The sequence below is a fragment of the Giraffa tippelskirchi genome, chromosome 8 (assembly GCF_054371585.1).
Source record: "Giraffa tippelskirchi isolate mGirTip1 chromosome 8, T2T-mGirTip1v1.2.pri, whole genome shotgun sequence".
In the NCBI taxonomy this organism is placed as follows: Eukaryota; Metazoa; Chordata; class Mammalia; order Artiodactyla; family Giraffidae; genus Giraffa; species Giraffa tippelskirchi.
The window spans coordinates 5982184-6002170 of record NC_137282.1 but is presented as its reverse complement, the minus strand read 5'-3'; the positions used below and the strand labels follow the sequence as shown (position 1 = coordinate 6002170).

General features: G+C 46.1%; 1 protein-coding gene and 1 long non-coding RNA gene across 20 annotated transcripts in view; one reads left to right on the top strand and one right to left on the bottom strand.

Annotated features, from left to right (window-relative positions):
- Window positions 1–19987, bottom strand: part of LRRC3B (leucine rich repeat containing 3B) — a 112549-nt gene that overhangs the window by 52989 nt on the left and 39573 nt on the right. For 4 of the 19 annotated variants that reach the window (XM_081521099.1, XM_081521097.1, XM_081521102.1 and 1 more), the window contains exons 1-2: window positions 6687–7098; window positions 2508–2714 (exon numbers count right to left, since the gene is read on the bottom strand). The exons of 6 other annotated variants lie outside the window; for them this stretch is intronic. The gene's annotated coding sequence lies outside the window, so the exon portion shown is untranslated. Of the gene's footprint in view, window positions 1–2507; window positions 2715–3018; window positions 3109–6427; window positions 7099–19987 lie in introns of those variants that run through there. 9 more of the 19 variants (XM_081521111.1, XM_081521098.1, XM_081521105.1 and 6 more) reach the window with 4 other exon arrangements.
- Window positions 7682–11922, top strand: LOC145517852 (uncharacterized). Its single transcript, XR_014062387.1, has 2 exons — window positions 7682–8898; window positions 9650–11922. It is a non-coding gene; the product is annotated as an uncharacterized LOC145517852 (long non-coding RNA).

The window sequence follows — 19987 nt, the reverse complement described above, 5'->3', positions numbered from 1 at the left end:
AATGTTATGGTCAATTTTAAGCTATATCACGACTTAGGTGACATGCTTGGCACAGACCAGGGCGTGAAGGATATTTGGTCACCAGTAGGCATTTTTCATCTTCAGGTGATGCACTGCTGAGCTTTCCATCACCACAACACAAACTCTGTTGTAGCTGAGGGTGATATTGGTGCTTAATAATGGAGAAGTAGAGACTGCAGCTCTCCATCTGTTATTCTAAAGAGGACACTGCTAGGAGGACAGTTAAGACAATTAAAAAGATGAAGGTTTAAGTGCTGTTGACACAAATGGGACGATGAGTTAGTGACTAGAGCAGAAGAGTATTTGTCTCCAGTCCTTCTGGCTTCACTAATAATCCTAGGTCAACCTGTCAAGTAAGATCTACTCATCAGCAAATGCCTTAGTCATGCGATCTCGTAGGAGGCTATGGATTGGATTTCACTAAGTCTGCATAATCAAAGCAGCATGTAACCCAAATACAGACATTATTACGCCTCTCATAGTCCTTAAGAGAACATCAGAGTGTTAGAGAAAATTACATTTCTTTATCCGTTGGCCACGGACTTTAAAGATAGGGTCATAATATTTGTTCTATAACTTTGGGCTTACTTCTTTCATTACTTTCTTTGCCTAGTAATTTCAGAACTTTACTTTGGAAAGTTCCCATTTATCCTAGTGCTTAGTGAACATCACACACACACACACACACATACGCACACACATAAAGTGAAAGTGAAAGTCGCTCAGTCGTGTCTGACTCTTTGCGACCCCATGGACTATACAGTCCATGGGATTTCCAGGCCAAAATACTGGAGTGGGTAGCCTTTCCCTTCTCCAGGGGATCTTCCCCACCCAGGGATCGAACCCAGGTCTCCCACATTGCAGGCGGATTCTTTACCAACCGAGCCACACGGGAAGCCCAAGAATACTGGAGTGGGTAGGTAGCCTATCCCTTCTCCAGTGGATCTTCCATACCCAGGAATCGAACTGGGGTCTCCTGCATCGCAAGCGGATTCTTTACCAACTGAGCTATAAGCGAAACACACACACATAGGGACACCACAGTTTTTCCATTGCTTCAAACCTCATCCAATGATCACCAAAATAAAATGCCCCCCTATAAAACTACAGCCATGCAGTACATTATTTTCAAATTCCATGACATTTCAAATTCTCCCGTTATTCAATACTGCACTTTTAAAATTGACATTATCTAAATCCAGGTATGTTTAGTGAAATTATATGTTACCAGTTCAGTTCATTCACAGTGAGAACAAACCATTCTTCCTAGGATTATCAAACCACCAGGAGCTGCCTTTCCTGTGGGCAGACTATAAGGGAGGATCAGATCTAAAAGCACTTTCAAAGATATGCTGGTGTGATTTTAACTATGTTTCTCAGCCAATCTCATGCAGGTATTTTAGCATCCAAGCTGACACATGGCAGACTCTGACTGCATCCTCTGGGACAACACTGACAAAATGCCCATCGCCCTATGCAGAGGCCACGAGGGCCACTGACCAAAGGCTGCCTATGTCTGTCCCTGAGCTGTCTCACCCCAGTCCCTCCCCCTCATCTTTACCACTCCACTCTGCTCAGCGTTACTCTGTCTGTAACACCCCTTGCAAATTTTCGCTTGTGCAAAGAGTTAAAGGTGTTAAAGAATCACTGGCAGGGGAGGATATCTAACAAGAAATGACTTTGTGTTATTTTTATGGCACTGGTTCCTAAGGTTAAACTTCTATTTATGAAAATTGATACCAGTTTTCCACCAAGCCTGGCAACCGAGCCCCTTCTTTCTAGCACATTCTAACACTCCCTGGCTTTCTCTTCTGCTTTTCCTTTATGCTGCCACGTTCATTCTAGCCAAAAAGAACTCTGCACTGGGCCACTACCTGCTTTCTTATTTCTGTTTTTCGTCTAGGTAGTTCCATCCTCCTAGCACCCTCCTTACTCCCTGCCAAAGAAGTCTTTGCTATTTCTCTTTTCTGTGAAGGACTCCAAGAGCAATCTGCACATCTCATGAGCATGATTATACCTTACCTTATTTTATAGCCATGTATCAGAACCACCTGGGAGATTTTTCAAATTACTGATGCCTTGCATACGTGCGGGCATGCTCAGCTGTGTCTGACTCTTTCTGTGACCCCATGGACTGCAGCCTGCCATGCTCCTTTGTCCATGGGATTTTCCAGGCAAGAACACTGTGGATTGCATTTCCTACCCTAGAGGATATTCCAGACCCAGGGTTTGAACTCGTGTCTCTTGAGTCTTCTGCATTGGCACGGGGATGCTTTACCATTCCGCCACCTGGGAAGACCAGTGCCTTAGCCCCAGCCTTAGAAATCCCAGTTTGCTGTGCGCAGGGGACAACCCAGGCCTCAGAGAATCATAGAAGCTGTGCAGCAGACTCCGGGCTGCAGCAAAGTCTGAGAACCACTGCTGTAGACACTTGGGATCTCCTCCAGGCTCCTGCTACCGAAAGATCAGTCTCTATGCGTGCTCACCTTGGCATAGATGGAATGGCCTAGAAAGCCTCAAGCATCCAATTCAGTGTCTGAATCCATCTGGGCCTAGGCTGGCTAAGACACCCAAATCTCTGATGGCTTTTCAGTCATAACTCTATTACATGATCGCACAGGTTGTTAGAAATAGACCACCAGGAACAGGAAGGCATGACAACGATTCAGCCAGGCACTGGACTGCTTCCATATCTAGGAAAAGTATCACATAGGCCATTTTAGGTTGCTAAGTAAACCTGGAAAGAAATATCTATTTGGTGCCACTGAGTAAGGACACTAAAATCTTTTCCTCCAATATCCACGTGATATAATTCAACTCTGTAAACTAAATCCTATCGATTAGAGGAGCCACTGTTTTCAATCTGGTGTCTTTCAGCATGGCTGTGCCTGGCTACACTATGGCACACATGTGGGAGAGGCTATGCTCCAGAAACAGTTCAGAGTGAGTTTAAATGCGTGCCATTACTTCCCAGGTGGCTCAAGTATAAAGATCCACCTGCAATGCAGGAGACATGGGTTCGATCCGAGTCAGGAAGATCCCCTGCAGGAGGAAATGGCAACCTACTCCAGTATTCTTGCCTGGAGAAACACATGGACAGAGGAACCTGGTGGGCTACAGTCCATGGGGTCACAAACACAACTAAGCAACTGAGCACGCATGTCATTATGAAAGAAAAAAGTGAAAGTGTTAGTCGCTTAGTCATGTCTGACACTTTGTGACCCCATGGAGTGTAGCCCACCAGGCTCCTCTGTCCGTGGGATTATCCAGGCAAGAATACTGGAGTGGGTTGCTATTCCCTTCTACAGGGGATCTTCCCAACTCAGGGATCGAACCCGGGTCTCCTGCATTGCAGGCAGATTCTTCACCATCTGAGCATGTCATAATTCAAAGCAAAATCGAACACCTGACCATGAGCTGTAATTGGAGGTATGATTTAAGAGCCTAGAACACTCACCACAAACAAGAGCTCTCAGAATCTCTGCTAGGTTTTAGGGTATCTTGTTGTTCAGTCGCTAAGTCATGTCCGACTCTTTGCGACCCCTTGGACTGTAGCCCACCAGGCTCCCCTGTCTACCTCCAGGTTATCTTACTGTCGTTTAAAAGACAGTGTGAACTCTCTACTCTCTGAGTTCTTCTGACATGTTTTGTGTTATTCACCAGCCCTCTCAGCCTCCCAGGTTCTGAAATCAGTGAGAAATGACATGTCAGCTTCTCCTAAAACATTATTAATGGCAGAGCAGTGTCTGTCACATCTGAACTCACATGTGTATCCAAGCCCATCTCTGAGGATATTTTCCATCAGTCCTTTTGCCATCTTGTTACTCTGCCTGTAGAAAAATGACAGGCATTCCAGATTTCCTGGAGAAGCTGTCCAGACAGGGACTGGCAGGCGAGCTAAATGTCAGGGAGACGCACCTCATTTTCCTTTCATTAATCCCCACTAATGTTTTCTCTACCCTTCATTATTCTCTGTCCCCCACTACAGTCTATGCTTTTTATCTAGTGTTTTAGGCATTTTTTGTTCTCTCTTCCTTGGCATCATCTCTGCTATCTCTTCCATTCTTTTATCTCACAAGCTCAGCCTTTGGTTTTGGAGTGACTCCTCCCTAAATGTGAATCTACTGAGGATGCAGTCACCCCTTCATCTCCTCCTCGGCCCTGGCAATGCCTTGCCCACACTGGTGGTAGTGGAAACAATTCCATCTGGAAACACATTAAAGATACAGGTGTACACCGTAATAAAAATGGGCATATATAAGGACCAGGAAAGGAGAGAACACAGAAAAAATTGAAAATATTTTGTAGGGCTATGAAATTTAGGGAGATGCTTTGTTTTACTTTCGCTAGTGTTGTTATTCCTTTGTTAATAGAATTTTAAACTTTTGAATAAAAAGCATGATTTTTAAAAAAGTATTGTTGTTGTTTAGTCACTAAATCATGTCTGCCTCTTTGTGACCCCGGGGACTGCAGCACGCCAGGCTCCTCTGTTCACTATCTCCCAGAGTTTGCTCAGATTCATGTCCATTGAGTCAGTGATGCTCTCTAACCATCTCATCCACTGCCACCCCCTTCTCCTCCTGCCTTCAATCTTTCCCAGCATCAGGGTCTTTTCCAATGAATCGGCTCTTTGCATCAGGTGGCCAAAGTATTGGAGCTTCAGCTTCAGCAACTGTCCTTCCAGTGAATATTCAGGGCTGATTTCCTTTAGGATGGACTGGCTGGATCTCCTTACAGTCCAAGGCACTCTCAAGAGTCTTCTCCAACATCACAGTTCAAAAGCATCAGTTCTTCGGCACTCAGCCTTCTGTATGGTCCAACTCGCACATGCGTACAAGACTACTGGAAAAAACCATAGCTTTGACTATATGGATGGACCTTTGTTGGCAAAGTGATGTCTCTGCTTTTAATATGGTGTCTAGGTTTGTCATAGCTTTCCGTCCAAGGAGAAGCATCTTTTCATTTCACCTTCTGCAGTGATTTTGGAGCCCATGAAAAAAGTGATTTATCTCTAAAATATCTGCGGATTGCCTTTTAAAAAGTGGGCTCATAGAGTGAGTAATTCACAGAGTGAGGCAGACAGTAATGAGGGCCTTTGCGGAGGAGGGCGGGTGTTGGAAACGTCCGGTCCTTCTAAAGCACAGTGCACTCTCTGGACTGAAGGCTTCCTGCGCATCCTTCCCCGAGGCGGTGCTCATTTTCTTGTGGCCCTGGAGCTGACCGGACTCTCAACCTCTGAAGCCTTGTGTTAGTCTGCCGGGCTCCCAGAGCTCTTCCTTTAGCTTCCCTCTTCTGACCCACCTGCCAGCTGTGCGGTGACACCTAACACGTGGCGGCAACATATGCTGGGCGAGCAGACAAGACCGAGAGAGACGCTGGGGCAGCCAAGGGCCGGCTCCGCCCTGCAGGCCGGGCCCAGGGACCCGGCCAGTCCAGGTGATCACACTGGTAGCGTCCTGTTCTCATCTATACCATGGCTTTCTGAGAACCCGTTGAGGAGAGAAGAGAAAGTCAAGGGCCTAACTGCAGTAAATTCTCAGTATGTGGTCATTTTTGTTACACCAGCACCTTCTCAGTTAGATGCACAGGTTCCATGGATGGGGAGGGCAAGTTGGAGTAATTTTCCATCTACTTCAGGACAACCATGTTCTTAACACAACATTGTAAAGCAACTATAGAAATTAATTTTAAAGTTTGTTTGAAGTATTTATAGAAAGGGCTTCCCTGATAGCTCAGTTGGTAAAGGATCCACCTGCAAGGCAGGAGATGCCAGTTCGATTCCAGGGTCGGGAAGATCCGCTGGAGAAGGGATAGGCTTCCCACTCCACTATTCTTGGACTTCCCTTGTGGCTCAGCTGGTAAAGAATCTGCTTGCAATGTGGGAGACCTGGGTTCGATTCCTGGGTGGGGAAGATCCCCTGGAGAAGGGAAAGGCTACCCACTCCAGTATTCTGGCCCGGAGAATTCCATGGACTGTAGGTCACAAAGAGTCAGACACAACTGAGTGACTTTCACTTACACTTTCATTTATAGAAAAAAAAGAAAACTATATTCTTTAAGATCGGCAAAAGATACTTTTGTAATTCATTTGAAGGCATGTTCATTCTCCCCACTTCAGAGGGGCTCCAGAGAGAAGAAAATGAATAAAAGTTCTCTGTGGGATTTGTTCTGACACTTCTCTTTCATTCATTTATTCATTCACTCAGCAAATACTTACTGAGCATCAACCATAGGCCGGACTCTCTGATAGGTACCTGGGATACAGTGTCAATAAAACAAATTTATTGACCCCATGGAAGAAATGACAAATACTAGAAGAAATGACAAATACCAACTAGTAAGGGAACACACACACACGCTCACATATAATGTATCAGCGGGTGATGAGTGTATGGAGAAAACTCACCGGGTAAGGATTCTAGAGCAGGGTGTGAGAGGGTACAGAGTGATCACGTGTCGCAGGTGATGGACAGAACAAGACCCTCTGACATCCGTGTGGAGTCTTCTCTGGACACCTCCTTGGAAACCGTTCTTCAGTAAGATGGACCCAATTGATGCACAGAAATTCTTAGTCTATACTACTCACAGAGTAATTCGTTTTCAACATATCCCTCCTCTATCTGAAAAAAGTGACTTTCAGCGATAATCATGAAATGTGCACTCACCAGATGAAATCACGCACATGAAGGAGCCAAATGTTAAACATAAATAAAAGCCACAAATGGTCTCAGGGAATGACAGAATTCGTGCAACTCGAAGTCTATTCCTTTTTATGATCACCGTGTTCTTGTGGTTTATTCCAAAGCTACAGGTTCAGTGCAAGAACAGGGGCCTCCCTGGTGATCCAGAGATTGACTCCTTGCTTTCACCGCACGGTCAGTCCTTGGTCAGAGGACTCAGATCTCTGCATGCTGTGAGGTGGCCAAATAAAGAAATAAATGCGAGACTACCAGAGGTGCTGGAGACCCAAGCTGTGCATGAAGCAGGAGAAGGGTCCCAGAATAACTGTGTCCTTGTTGACTGGATGGCTGAAATCATGTGAGCAGCCTGCATAACTGGGACTTCTCCCTTGGAATCAACTTTCATGTAGAATACAGTCTTTATTACATAACAAGAAGAATGTGCTGGGACTTCCGTGGTGATCCAGTGGTAAAGAATCCGCTTGCCAATGCAGGGGACCCAGGTTTGATCTCAATCTTGGGAAGATTTCACACGCAGGGGAGCACCTAAGCCCATACATTACCACTAAGGGGCCCACACCTTAGCATCCAAGAGCTGCAATTGCTGAAGCCCACGTTCTCCAGAGCCTGTGCTCCATGACGAGAGAAGCCACCACAGTGAGAAACCCACACACGGCAGCTAGAGCGTAGCCCGCAGGCAGCAATGAAGACCCAGCACAGCCCCAGACAAACACATTTTTAAAAGAAGAGTCTGCTAATCTGGAGCTCACACGTATTATTAAAGTTGAACGGTAGCCACAGCAATGCATATTTTGGGGAGGAAATAGTGTTTTATCACTGACGTTATTTAGAAATGTTAGTGTTGCTGATGATGAGAAACAGAACCAGTCTAAGCCCATCCACAACAATTTTAAACTTTCTCCCTGCCCGCTACTCCCACTGCCTGCACCCCCCGCAGACATGTCACCGATGGGCTGAGATGGGTGCCCCTCCCTCATTTCCAGATCTAGCCGGATCCCTTCTCTCAAATATGTTTCACACTTTCCTTTGTGGCCCTTTCAGAACCTGGAATGCACCATCCGTATAGTAAAAGTCAGGTGGTCAGACACATTTGTTGAGGTTCAGCAGAAAAGCTCATCTGATCCTTAGAAATGGGAGCCACCCAACCTTCCTGTTGATTAGAAAGCGCATCAGTTCATCTCTGAGAGCAGGTGACAGGTATTACTGAATACCAACACGTGTAAGCTTGAAAGCCAGGCAGTGAACGGGGGCACACAAGTTAGGAAGTGTGGTCTGGGACCTTAGGACATATGGTCTTGGACACAGCTTATGAAAAGCAAAAAAACACAGAGGAAACAAGTTCAAGAGACAGAAGTTTACCAAAAAAGAGAGATCACTTTAACGAGGGGTGGTGAAGGAAAACTTCTGCATCCATACTTGACCCCGCTCTGAAAAGGATGCGTTGGCTTTGCGTAAGAAGAGGAAGAGGAGAGAGAAAATGCGGAGCATGTCAGAGTCAAGCAATGTGGATGATGGTCCAGCATGAACACCGAGATGCACCCTGAAATACATCTGGGGGAGCAGAGTGGGGCCATGGGAGGGCCTCATGCACCAGGTTCAGGAATCTCACTTTATAGACAACTGTGTTGTGCTGTGGTTAGTCACTCTGTTGTGTCTGATTCTTTGCAACCCCGTGGACTATAGCCCACCAGTCTCCTTTGTCCATGGAATTCTCCAGGCAAGAATACTGCAGTGGGTTGCCATTCTCTTCTCCAGGGGATCTTCCCAACCTAGGGATCGAACCCAGGTCTCCCACACTGCAGGTGGATTCTTTACCAGCTGAGCCACCAGGGAAGCCCAAGAATACTGGAGTGGGTTGCCATGCCCTCCTCCAGGGGATCTTCCCAACCCCTGTGTTAGACAACCAAGGGTCGCCAACCATTTTAAGCAAATAAGTAACCAACTCAAAGTGGTATTTTTGAGACATGAATCTGGTGGAAATACAACACAAGAACTGAGCTGGAGGAAGAGGCTGAAGTAGGTGCAAATTTGGATGCATAAAGGTGAAAAGCGATCAAGGCCCCAACTGAGGTGATTCTCCCCCAAACTGAATGGAAATGTATGACTTTAGGGGCTTCTCAGGTGGCGTTAGTGGTGAGGAACCTGCCTGCCAATGCAGGAGATGCTTGAGACAAGGGTTCCATCCTGGATCCGGAAGATTCCCTGGAGCAGGGCATGGCTACCCACTCCAGTGGTATTTCTTTCTCTTGCCTGGAGAATCCCACGGACAGAGGAGCCTGGTGGGCTACAGTCCATAGGGTGGCAAAGAGTCAGACACGACTGCAGTGACTTAGCACGCATGCACACACATGTGATATTAGACCAGGGATCAAATACCACAAAATTAAAACTCATAGAGTTTGCATTTCTTTTTAATTCAGAGAATATGAAGACAAGGGTGTGGGGAAAATAGTCCCACAAGCGTCATCTAGGAAATTTCTCTGCAGTTCGTGGATGTCGGATTCTGAACTGAAGATGAAATGTTCCGACATAAATGTTCCTGAAGAAGCGGCACAGAGAGGCCAGAGGAACAAAGGATTCCCTTTGAATGTTAGAGCTCAAATGTTCAGTTTTTCCACAAAAGCCACTAAAAGCTTTCCATCCCCCAGAAGAATCACTCGCATGGTGTTCAAGAACATTCTGTCTGGTGGTTGGTCCCACCTGAGACAACTGGCCTGGGCTCAGATGACGTCATAGGAAACCCTGGCCCCTTAGGCATTTAGCATCTACCTTCTATTTCTATTTCTTTCCTTGAAAAACGCGTGTGTGCTCAGTCCCTCAGTCCGTCCGACTGTTTGTGGCCCCATGGACTGTAGCCTGCCAGGCTCCTCTGTCCATGGAATTTTCCATGCAGGAATACTGGAGCGGGTGGCCATTTCCTCCTCCAGGGGATCTTCCCCACCCAGGGATTGAAACCTCGTCTCTTGCATCTCCTGCCCTGGCAGGCAGATTCTTTACCACTGTGCCACCTGGGAAGTTTCCCTGAAAACATGAGTAACTTCAATTTGAAAAAGAGGTACGCTTTAATCCTTGGTCTGAATGAGTGGTATTTCAGAGCTGTGATTAATTTGTGATTTCTCCCATGCTAATTAATTCACCTTTCCTCTTTTACTTTTATTTTCTTTTCTTTTGGTGGAAATGCTGGGAATGAATCACCTCTCCTCTTTAAAGCTCCCTTCAAGAACCCTTAAAATTCTCCAGAAAAGTGTCCTGTTCTTCTTTATGAGTTGACTTAAGGGAGGAATGAAACTTTAAAAGAATTTTGTTGTTGTTTAGTAGCTAAGTCGTGTCTGACTCTTTTGTGACTCTGCAGACTACAGCCCGACAGGATTTCCCAGGCAAGAATACTGGAGTGGGTAGCCTATCCCTACTCCAGGGGATCTTTCTGATCCAAGGATCGAACCCTGGTCTCCTCCATTGCAGGCAGATTCTTTACAACTGAGCCACCAGGGAAGCCCTTAAGAGAGTCTGTAGAGTCACTATATTTATTACAGATAATTTGCTGATTTTAAGTCAGAGTCCATGTTAGAAATTTGGTGTTTCCATGGCCATGACCTGCAATACCCCTGGATTCTCTTGGCTTCTTATGAACACCAACAGTCTGTCTAATGGTATAACGTTCGTAAGAGAACTGTAAGCTGTAATATCTAAGTCTCCACTTAGTAGGGTACTGATAATAAATGTAATCACTTCTCCTGTGCTCAGTTATTTAGTAGGATAACTTAGAATCAAGATGCTGTAGTTGAAGCAAAGTTCAATCATAAGAACTTTATAAGAACAGATACTGTGCCTTCTTCAAGTTTACTCATTGTATGGGGAAAATTGGTGAATGTATTCAAAGGGTACGCACGTCCAGTTGTAAGATGAAAACATTTTGGGGAGGTAATGTACAGCTGGTGATGATAGTTAATACTGTATTTCTATTTAAAAGTCATTAAGAGAGTAGATCTTAAAAGTTCTCAAAAATTTTTTTTAACTGTGTGGTGAATCTGTTAACTAATCTTACTGAGATAATCATTTCACAATATGTACATATATTGAATCATTACATTGTACACCTTAAACTACACAGTGTTATGTGTCAGCTATAGCTTTATATCTATAAAGCTAGGGAAATGTTTGCTTAAAAAAAAAAGAAACTGGGTGTTGCAACTGTTCATTCTTCAAGTCATTCAAATTAAAAATTAAAAATAATATAGTGAAAATATTTTTGCATCAAGCTTCAAAATTCTTGTGCTATATATTTCTTTTTTTGGTAGGCAGGTGCCTTTATATGAGGGTTCTCTTTGGAGTTTGACAAAGAAACTGCACTTTCCAGGAAGAGGGCAGGATCTGGTTTTCTGGAGAGGGGAGAGAAACAGATTCAATGTGCAATTTCCTTTCCTGACTCAGTTTACCAAAATCTTTACATTCCAATACAGAGGGAGACTATCCATTTTGAGACTCACAGGTAAAGTAATTTTTTCCCCAAAATTCAAGATTTATTTTCATTTTCCTAAACTGGATATTTCAGTTTCCCCGGGAACCTGAGCTCTTGTTCATTTCCTGGGAAAACTGAGCGTGGGGAGGGAGGGGGCGCAGGACCCTCGCACACTGTGTCTACAGCCAGGTGGCCTCAAGGCAGGGCTCTGGCCGTCTGAAATCTGGCCAGTCAGCCTCTTGGGATGATCGTCACACTTCCAAGAAAAATAACACACACCTTTCTAGCCACGAATCATGGACTAAGATTCCGGAAAGCCCCTCTTCTCCCTCTGCAATTTAAATCGAGCTCTTTCAAAGTCAGCATACTACATCTTGATGGAAGCCTGAAAAGGTTATCAGTAGTAAAGGTTGAAAATTTTCCACAAAGGTAGGTAGATGGGGAAAAAAAAGAAAAAAATGTTTATACTGAACCCAGGGGGAGGTGCCCAGAGGTTTCTCATCAGCACCGCCCTTGAGGACCACCGCACTGCCGTCCTGAAGGAACGCAGGGAAGGAGGGCTGCGCTCGCCCCCGAGCTGAGCCCCTGTGGTTGTCTCCACTTTCCAGACCAGGGGTCAGGACGCCCGTTTCTTGAAGCGAACCGCGGCACAGGAAGCTGTGCCAGCCGTGATTGATCTAAACGGCGCCGGTTCTGCGTGGTCCCCTGCACTCTGGCTACACCTGGGAACGGCCTGCTGACGACCAATTTCCAATCCGGAGGATTTTTTCCTCTTGCTTCAAATTCCTCCGAGTTTCATTGGAAACTGGTGCTAATGAGATGTATCAGGGGGTAAGGGTGATGTCGGAACTGCCAGGATCTTTACAGAAAGTGCTGCGAGAATGTGAAGAGGATGCCTCGGTCTGGGCGCTTCCCACCGGGGAAGGGGTGCTCCCACGGGAGGGAAGACTGACCGACGTGTTACTTGCATGGAGTTTTAGAACTTCTCAAGTCCTCTCAGAAATCTCTCACCCGGGCTTCCCAGGTGGCTAGGCGGTTAAGAATCTGCCTGCCAATGCAGGAGACACGGGTTTGATCCCTGGTCCGGGGAGATCCCACATGCCATGGAGCAACTAAGCCCCATGTGCGCCACAACTGCTGAGGCTGCGCTCCAGAGTCCGGGACCCTAAGTACCGAAGCCCACACTCTACAGCCCGTTCTCCGCAACAAGAGAGGCCACAGCGTGGAGAACTAGAGAATAGCCTCCACTTGCTGCAACGGGGGAAAAACCCACAGAGCAACAGAGACACAGCACAGCTAAAAATAAATAAATAAATAAAAATTTCAAAAAAGAAAACCTCATATCATCCAGCTCCACAAGGCTCTTCCATCTCTAGCAGAGTCCCCCATAACTCCTGTGCAATTAATACTTAGTGAGCAACTTGTTGAGATTGAAGGTGGGAGGAGAAGGGGATGACAGAGGATGAGATGGTTGGATGGCATCACCGACTCCATGGACATGCATTTGAGTAAACTCCGGGAATTGGTGATGGACAGGGAGGCCTGGCGTGCTGCAGTCCATGGGGTCACAAAGAGTCGGACATGACTGAGTGACTGAACTGAACTGAACTGTACATAACCAGGCACTGGGCAATCAAGGTAGTCAAGGCCGCTGTTTCCACCAAGTTCAGGGTGCACAGGACAGAGCATCAGAATCAGCAAAGGAAGCATCAGGGTGACTTAGGAGACGGAGAGAAGGCGTGAAGGAAACCCATCAGGGGACCATGTTGCAGCAACCAAGGATGGGAGCTGCTCGGAGTGGTGATGCCTGAGCTCAGAGCCGAGCATGAGGAGAAGCCCCCGGGGATCCGAGGGAGGGACATGGGGCCGCAGCAAGTGCAGGCTCGGCAGCTTCCGAGCAGGAACATGCCCAGCAGCATCTTCTGCAAACAGAACCAAAGGCAGCAGGCTAACCAGGCTGAGCAGGAGGATGGTGGGAGGTGGGCTGGAGTGTGAGCCTCCAGGCTAAGGAAGCAAGACGGGGGAGGGGAGGAGACCGGGTTTGTGTCTGTTGGGTGTGTACTCTGAGCCAGGCCTTGAGCCAAGTTCACGGTTGTGAGTAGGGAGGCTGTGCCTCGTCCCAGGTCTCCAGACCATGCCAGCCTGCCCAGACCACACTCTGCCATCTGGGAGGCCAGCTTCAGTTCACCCAGGTGGAAACAGGGCACATAAAGGAACATGGACATTTTGAATCCTTTCTACCTGCCGGCTTATCCTCGGAGTGATTTCGCATGAAGGACATCATTTGGGCCTGGATTTTAAAAATCGGAATTTCTCTAATGCTAAGGAATATCGTCTTCACTTCCTGTCCTTGGCGGCCTCTGGGCTGGAGAATCAGCTGACTGGTTCTACACTCTGGGATAAATTCAAGCACTGCAGATAGAATATAATTATCAGATGAAACTGAAAAGATGACTGAAAAAGAAAACAGATTTAATGCCTCCAGGAAATGATACCGAATGGATCATGCTCGGTGCTACAAGGAGAATATGATATCAGTTCTGTCCCCCACCCTCCTTTACGCAAGTTTGAATAATCTCCCTGTCACTGCTTTTACATGAACTCAAATTGCTTTAGAAACCTGTCACAGTGAATTAGCAAAAGCAGATAGTAATTCAGAGGGGTGCCAGTGTGGCGTTACCGAACATTGCTGGTTGGAAGGCTTCCTGCAGCATTATTCGGGGACAATAACTCACTTTGATCACCGAGTGTCAGTGTGAGCAAATGATGGGCTTTCTGTGGTTTTTAGATTTAACTTTCTTAAAAGTCTATCATAAAGATGGAAAGCGCACAGAGAACATCTGCCGGCATCAACACAGGAACGCGGACGTGGGCACAGCCGGTGTTGGCCCCACCCTGTGGCCACTGGGCCTGGATGAACCAGGAGACAGACCCCACGCAGCCCAGCAGACATGTGGGTTCCAGAAGATCCTTGACCTTGACATCAGGGGCAAACTCGAAGGCTGGGAGAATGAAGAATCGAGGAATAATCCATCACAGAGACATGTAAAATGGAATATTCTTCCCAGTGATCTTAGCGATGGGTCACCTCCCCAGAGACGCCTTCAGGCCACCACCATCCTGTCTCATGTGCCTCATCACCCTCTGTCATGTTCCCTCATGATTTTCTTTTTCTTTCTAAGACTTAGCGATTTTTTAAAATTACTCAGTTCATCTCATTCCTTACCTAGATATTTCTGTTTCCCCACCGAGAGCACAGTCTCCACGAGGAACAGGACTCCACAGTCTCCCATGAGCCCCTAGGAATGATGTCCAGAGCATGTAGGCCCTCAGTGAGCATTTACTGAACGACTTTTGAATTCACAAAATTCTTATTATACCAGAGGCTATTCTGTATTAACAGTGTTGTTTGATCAGCTGTCATAGCAAAGCCTGTGCAAACTAGAATCTGGGCTGTCACCATGAACCATCCTTGGCTCTGCTGACCAGAGACCGACTATGACTAACAGTTACTTGGAGGAAGGACTCTTAGCTGTGGAGCAGCTGCAGTTTTCTGCACAATGTAAGTCCACTCCTTCCTGAAACTGTGTATAAGCCCCTGTGTGCCTGTCTTTTCAAGTAAAAAGCTGACTCAAGAGTGAATGATTGGAAATGCAAACAGGTAGAAACCAAGGGTAGCTGTTGGGCTAGGGAACTGGCTGCAGTTTGGACTATAAATCTGCCACATGGCAGACGGGGGATTCACCACTCCCAGTTCCCTGAAAGATGTAGAAAAAGGTATGACACAGGTCCCTAAGTTGTTTTTACAGGAAGCAGACTCCCTTCAGATGAAAACTGCTGGCCACAAGAACACAGACCCTAGACTGGTTGAAACCAGAAGGTTGATGATGCTTGAAACTTCACCTTAATGCCAACTAGTCTGAGAATCATGCTTGAGCTGATGGCCCACCCTGCAGCCCTTCTCTCACACTGCCTTTAAAACGCCTTCCCTGAGGGTTATCAGGGAATTCAGATCTTCTGAGTGTGAGCTGCCCATTCTCCTTGCGAGTGCCCTGCAATAAAGGCTGCACTTTCCTTCACCACAACCCAGTGTCAATAGACCAGCTTTACTGTGTGTGGGGGAGTGCATGCAAGTCTGGTTTGGTAACATTAATAAGACTGAGAGAATGTTATCCAAATTCTCAGCACTTACTGTTTGATCTGCTTCCTGAAAGACTTAGCTTATTGCTGAGATTTCCCTATGTCACAAAGTCTAATAGTTTCTCCAACTTTGTATTTTGAAAAATAAATTTAAGTCTAAATGTACCAAGGAGTACAAGAATTGCTACCCTGAGCATTCTGGATGAACTGACAATTTTCTGTCACCTTTGCTTTCCCTCTCCTTGTACATGAGTGTGTATGTGTGAAGGTATGCATGTGTGTCTACGTATGGGCAAGTATGTGTACATGTCAGTGTCTGTGTGCATATGTATCTGTGTGCATATGGGCATATATGTGTACATGTCTATGTGCATGTATGTGCATATGTGTGTGTTTGTGTTTCTGTATCTGTGTGTATATATGGGCATGTATGTGTGCATGTCTGTATCTATGTGTGCCCCTATGTGTTTTGTGTGTGTATGTATCTGTGTGTGTGTGTGTGTATACGGGCATTATGTGCGCAAATGAGTATATGTGGATGTATGTGTATTTTGGCTTGAGCTGTTTGGGAGTTAATTATTAATGTACTTCATCCCTGCATACTTTAGCATGAATCTCCTAAGACCAAGAATAGTCCCCTATGTGATGATTATCACACTCAGGAAATTTAAAATTGATAACTCTATTATTATCTAAAGAGCAATTGGTTTTCAAATTTCCCCAAGTGTCCTAATGTTCTTTATAACTTCTCATTTTTGAATCAGGGTCCAACCAAGAACCACACATTATGTTGAGTTGTCATACCTCTTTAGTCTCCTTACTCTAGAATGGCTACCCAGCCATGCTTTCTGCGGGTGTGTGTGTGTGTGTTTTCGGGGGGGGGGCTAGTGTTTTATGACAAGACATTTTTGTACACTACAGGGCCAGTTGTTTTAAAAAATTTCCCTTCATTTTAAGTTGCCTGATTTTTCTCCTCTAGTTAAATCCAGGTTAAAGTCTAATGTTTTAAGCATCTAACGTGACCAGTATAAAGTAGATAGAAAAACACAGGTCCCCAGAGGAATCCCCTGGTTAGGACTCCATGCTCTTACTACCGAGTGCCTGGGTTCAACCCCCGGTCAGGAAACTAAGATCCCACAAGCTTTGTAGGATGGCCAAAAAAAAAAAAAAAAAATGAGGTTCCCCAAAAGGAGTTTTTAGGCTGAAATACCAAATCTATGATGAATAACACTTCCAACATAAGTATCAGAGTCAAGGATCACCTGATAAGACTGTCTCCTTGTCTGAATTTGTTAAAAGGCTCGTTAAGGCAATTTAGTGTTCCCCACATATTAGTCACTCACATCGTACCATCAAGAATTTTGCTATTAATACACCCAGTTTTACCTGTGCTAGCATTTATGCTATCTTCTAAAAAATTCAGTTTATTTATTTAAACTCCTTCTTATCCTAAGAAATGATACCAATATAAATAGTTTTGCCATTCTTGCTCTATTTTTCTATACTATCGAAGTACACATAAATACAAAAAAAAAAATTGTGCACATCTAAAACACATCTACAACTTCCACTGTAGTCTGGGGAAATACTGACCAGAGTGGGTCCAACAGCTCTGTGTGCACTCGTGGGCACGTGTGGGTATGTGTGGGCACAGCACAAAAAGCTCTCTCAAGTACCAAGGAAATAAGAAGACGCCAAGGTTGCCAGGCCAAGCCGGGGGTCACATTCAAACACGACAAGACCTGCCGCTCCTGAGACACAGCTGCTGTCCCTGGACACCGGGTGGATGGGCTCTCCATTCATTTCCCAACCCCTCAGCAGGCAAGGCTGAAACCGGGGCCAGGACAATGCTGCTAGAGCCAACGCTGACACTGATGGAGCCGCTGTGTCCTCCAGGAGATGACTCTTCGTGGTCTGCAAAATACCTGGACTGGATCACACGACTTTTGCCGTTTCACCCTCTACCTTTCCCAGACAAGGAGACTGAGAGCCAGAGATGCTTGGTGGGCTGTCCAGTGCCACGCTGGGAGTTGCTGGTGAATCAGGACCTTCATCCACAAATTCAGATGCCTGGGCCAGTTCATTCCACCCCTCTGGAATTCCCCATGCTAAGCCTACATAGCTATTTATATGTAAAACCACCTACACACACACATATACACACATAAAACCATATTTATATACATGTATACAACACACGTAAACACATGCATACTTACATTATGTAAAAACCACGTCCCTGCTTCCTGCATGCTTCCTGAACACTCTTTCACCACAAATGTGTCCCAGAGAGAAGGGCATTCTCCAAAGCTCCCCTCCTGCCCACTGTGTTTGCCACTCACCAAACAACCATCTCTCCTGTAACCCTGTTTCCATGAACCCCACAACCAACCTGGAACACTTTCAGGATCTCTGCCCATCTACTATTCCTGCCAGTGTGTAATTATACTATTAATATTTGTTGTTGTTTACTCGTTAAGTCGTGTCCGTCTCTTGTGATCCCATGAACCGTAACCCGCCAGGCTCCTCTGTCCTTGGGATTTCCCAGGCAAAAAGACTGGAGTGGGCTGCCATTCCCTTCCCCAGGGGAGCTTCCTGACCCAGGGGTCGAAACCACATCTCCTGCATAGGTAGGTGGATTCTTTACCACTGAGCCCCAGGGAAGCCCCGATCAGATTACAGAGGGCAGCTTTAGACCTGCAGACAACAGGGCTGGGTCTGCCACTTCCTTTCTCCCCTCATCTATGACCCTTGAACTACAGGCCTGGCTGCCTCGGGGCTGGGTACCAGCAGCTGGTAGGTCCCCATTGGTCCAGGACACACTCAGGGCCTCTCACCTCCTGCATCCCCACATCAGCTGGCTCATTTTGCGGCATCTGTCTGCTTAGCCTCTCTCCCCACATCCCCTCTTCTCATCCCCGCTGATATCCCTTGAGGCAGGCCCTCACCTCCCTACACACTGTTACAAGGCCTCCTTCGTAATATCTGGTCACACTGCCTGCTCACCAGTGAGTGTGTGCTCCGTGGGGCCCCCAGGACCCTTCCCAGGGATGAAGGGGGATGAGACTCTCCATACTACTGCAGACAGCACTGGACTGTAGATATGACGGTGACTGTTTCCATAATACCACAGACAGGATACTACACACATGATCCATCTTTTCTCCTCTTCATCTGTCACAAGTGGATTGTGGGGTTTTCCCAAGGCTCTCTGCCATGGGCTCTCACAGCAGTGAATCAGGAGCAGGTGCGGGAATCAGATATTCACATGGTGTGCAGAAACCTAAAATGAAACCACTCTCCTCACTGAACTTTTGTTTTGGAAAATAAATTCTTTTTCATAAAAAAATGTTTTTACGCCAATATATAATGTGCATATTATTGTTAGTTTCAATGCATTAGTAACCATTTCTAAAATTTCCCAGTTTTAATTTCTAATTTACAGTATTCAGTAAATATGGACAACATAACCCATGTAAACAAAACCTCTTTGAGATCCTCCATCAGAGTTGAGAGCCCAAAAGCTTTCTGATGCCGGAAAGTTTGAGAACCACTGCCTGAGTTATTTTCTTAAAGAACGTTCGTTTATCATGTTACTCCTGCAACGTATAAGCTGTTGCTACCCAGAAGTAAAGTCCTTATGAATTTAGCAGGGCCTTGAAAACTAAGATCATGGTATCCAGTCCCATCACTTCATGGCAAATAGATGGGGAAACAATAGAAACAGTGACTGATTTTATTTTCTTGGGCTCCAGAATCACTGCAGATGGTGACTGCAGCCATGAAATTAAAAGACACATGTTCCTTGGAAGAAAAGCTATGAGCAACCTAGACAGCATATTAAAAAGCAGAGACATTACTTTGCCAACAAAGGGCCATATAGTCAAAGCTATGGTTTTTCCAGTAGTCATGTATGGATGTGAGAGTTGGACTATAAAGAAAGCTGAGCGCCAAAGAATCGATGCTTTTGAACTGTGGTGTTGAAGAAGACTCTTGAGAGTCCCTTGGACTGCAAGAAGATCCAACCAGTCAATCCTAAAATAAATCAGTCCTGAATATTCATTGGAAGGACTGATGCTGAAGCTGAAACACAATACCTTGGCCACCTGATGCAAAGAACTGACTCATTGGAAAGACCCTGATGCTGGGAAAGATTGAGGGCAGGAGAAGGGGACAACAAAGGATGAGATGTTTGGATGGCCATCACCAACTCAATGGACATGAGTTTGAGCGAGCTCCAGGAGTTGGTGATGGACAGGGAGGCCTGGTGCGCTGCAGTCCGTGGGGTCGCAAAGAGTCGGACACGACTGAGCAGCTGAACTGACTGACTGAGGCTGGTCATCCCACCCACCGCCCACTCCCTTCCTCCATGGAGCCACCCCACACAGCTGTCCTAAGCCAGCTGCAGTGGTTTTATGTTGTGTTGACTTTGCTTCATTTGCCCGTGTTTTCCAGAGTTCCCTAGCCTGGGGGATGCAAGTGAAGACTGCCCACAGCAGAAATCCGTGTGAACCCCGGCAATGGAAGTGAAGCCACAGCATCACTGGGCAGCCCTGTGGCGGCTCCCAGGTGGTGGCTCCCCCGGTGCTGAGTGTGGAGGTGGCCCGTGGTTCTGAGTGTGTGTGTTCAGCTCCTCCATCTTCTCCCACAGGCAGGGGCTCCAGTT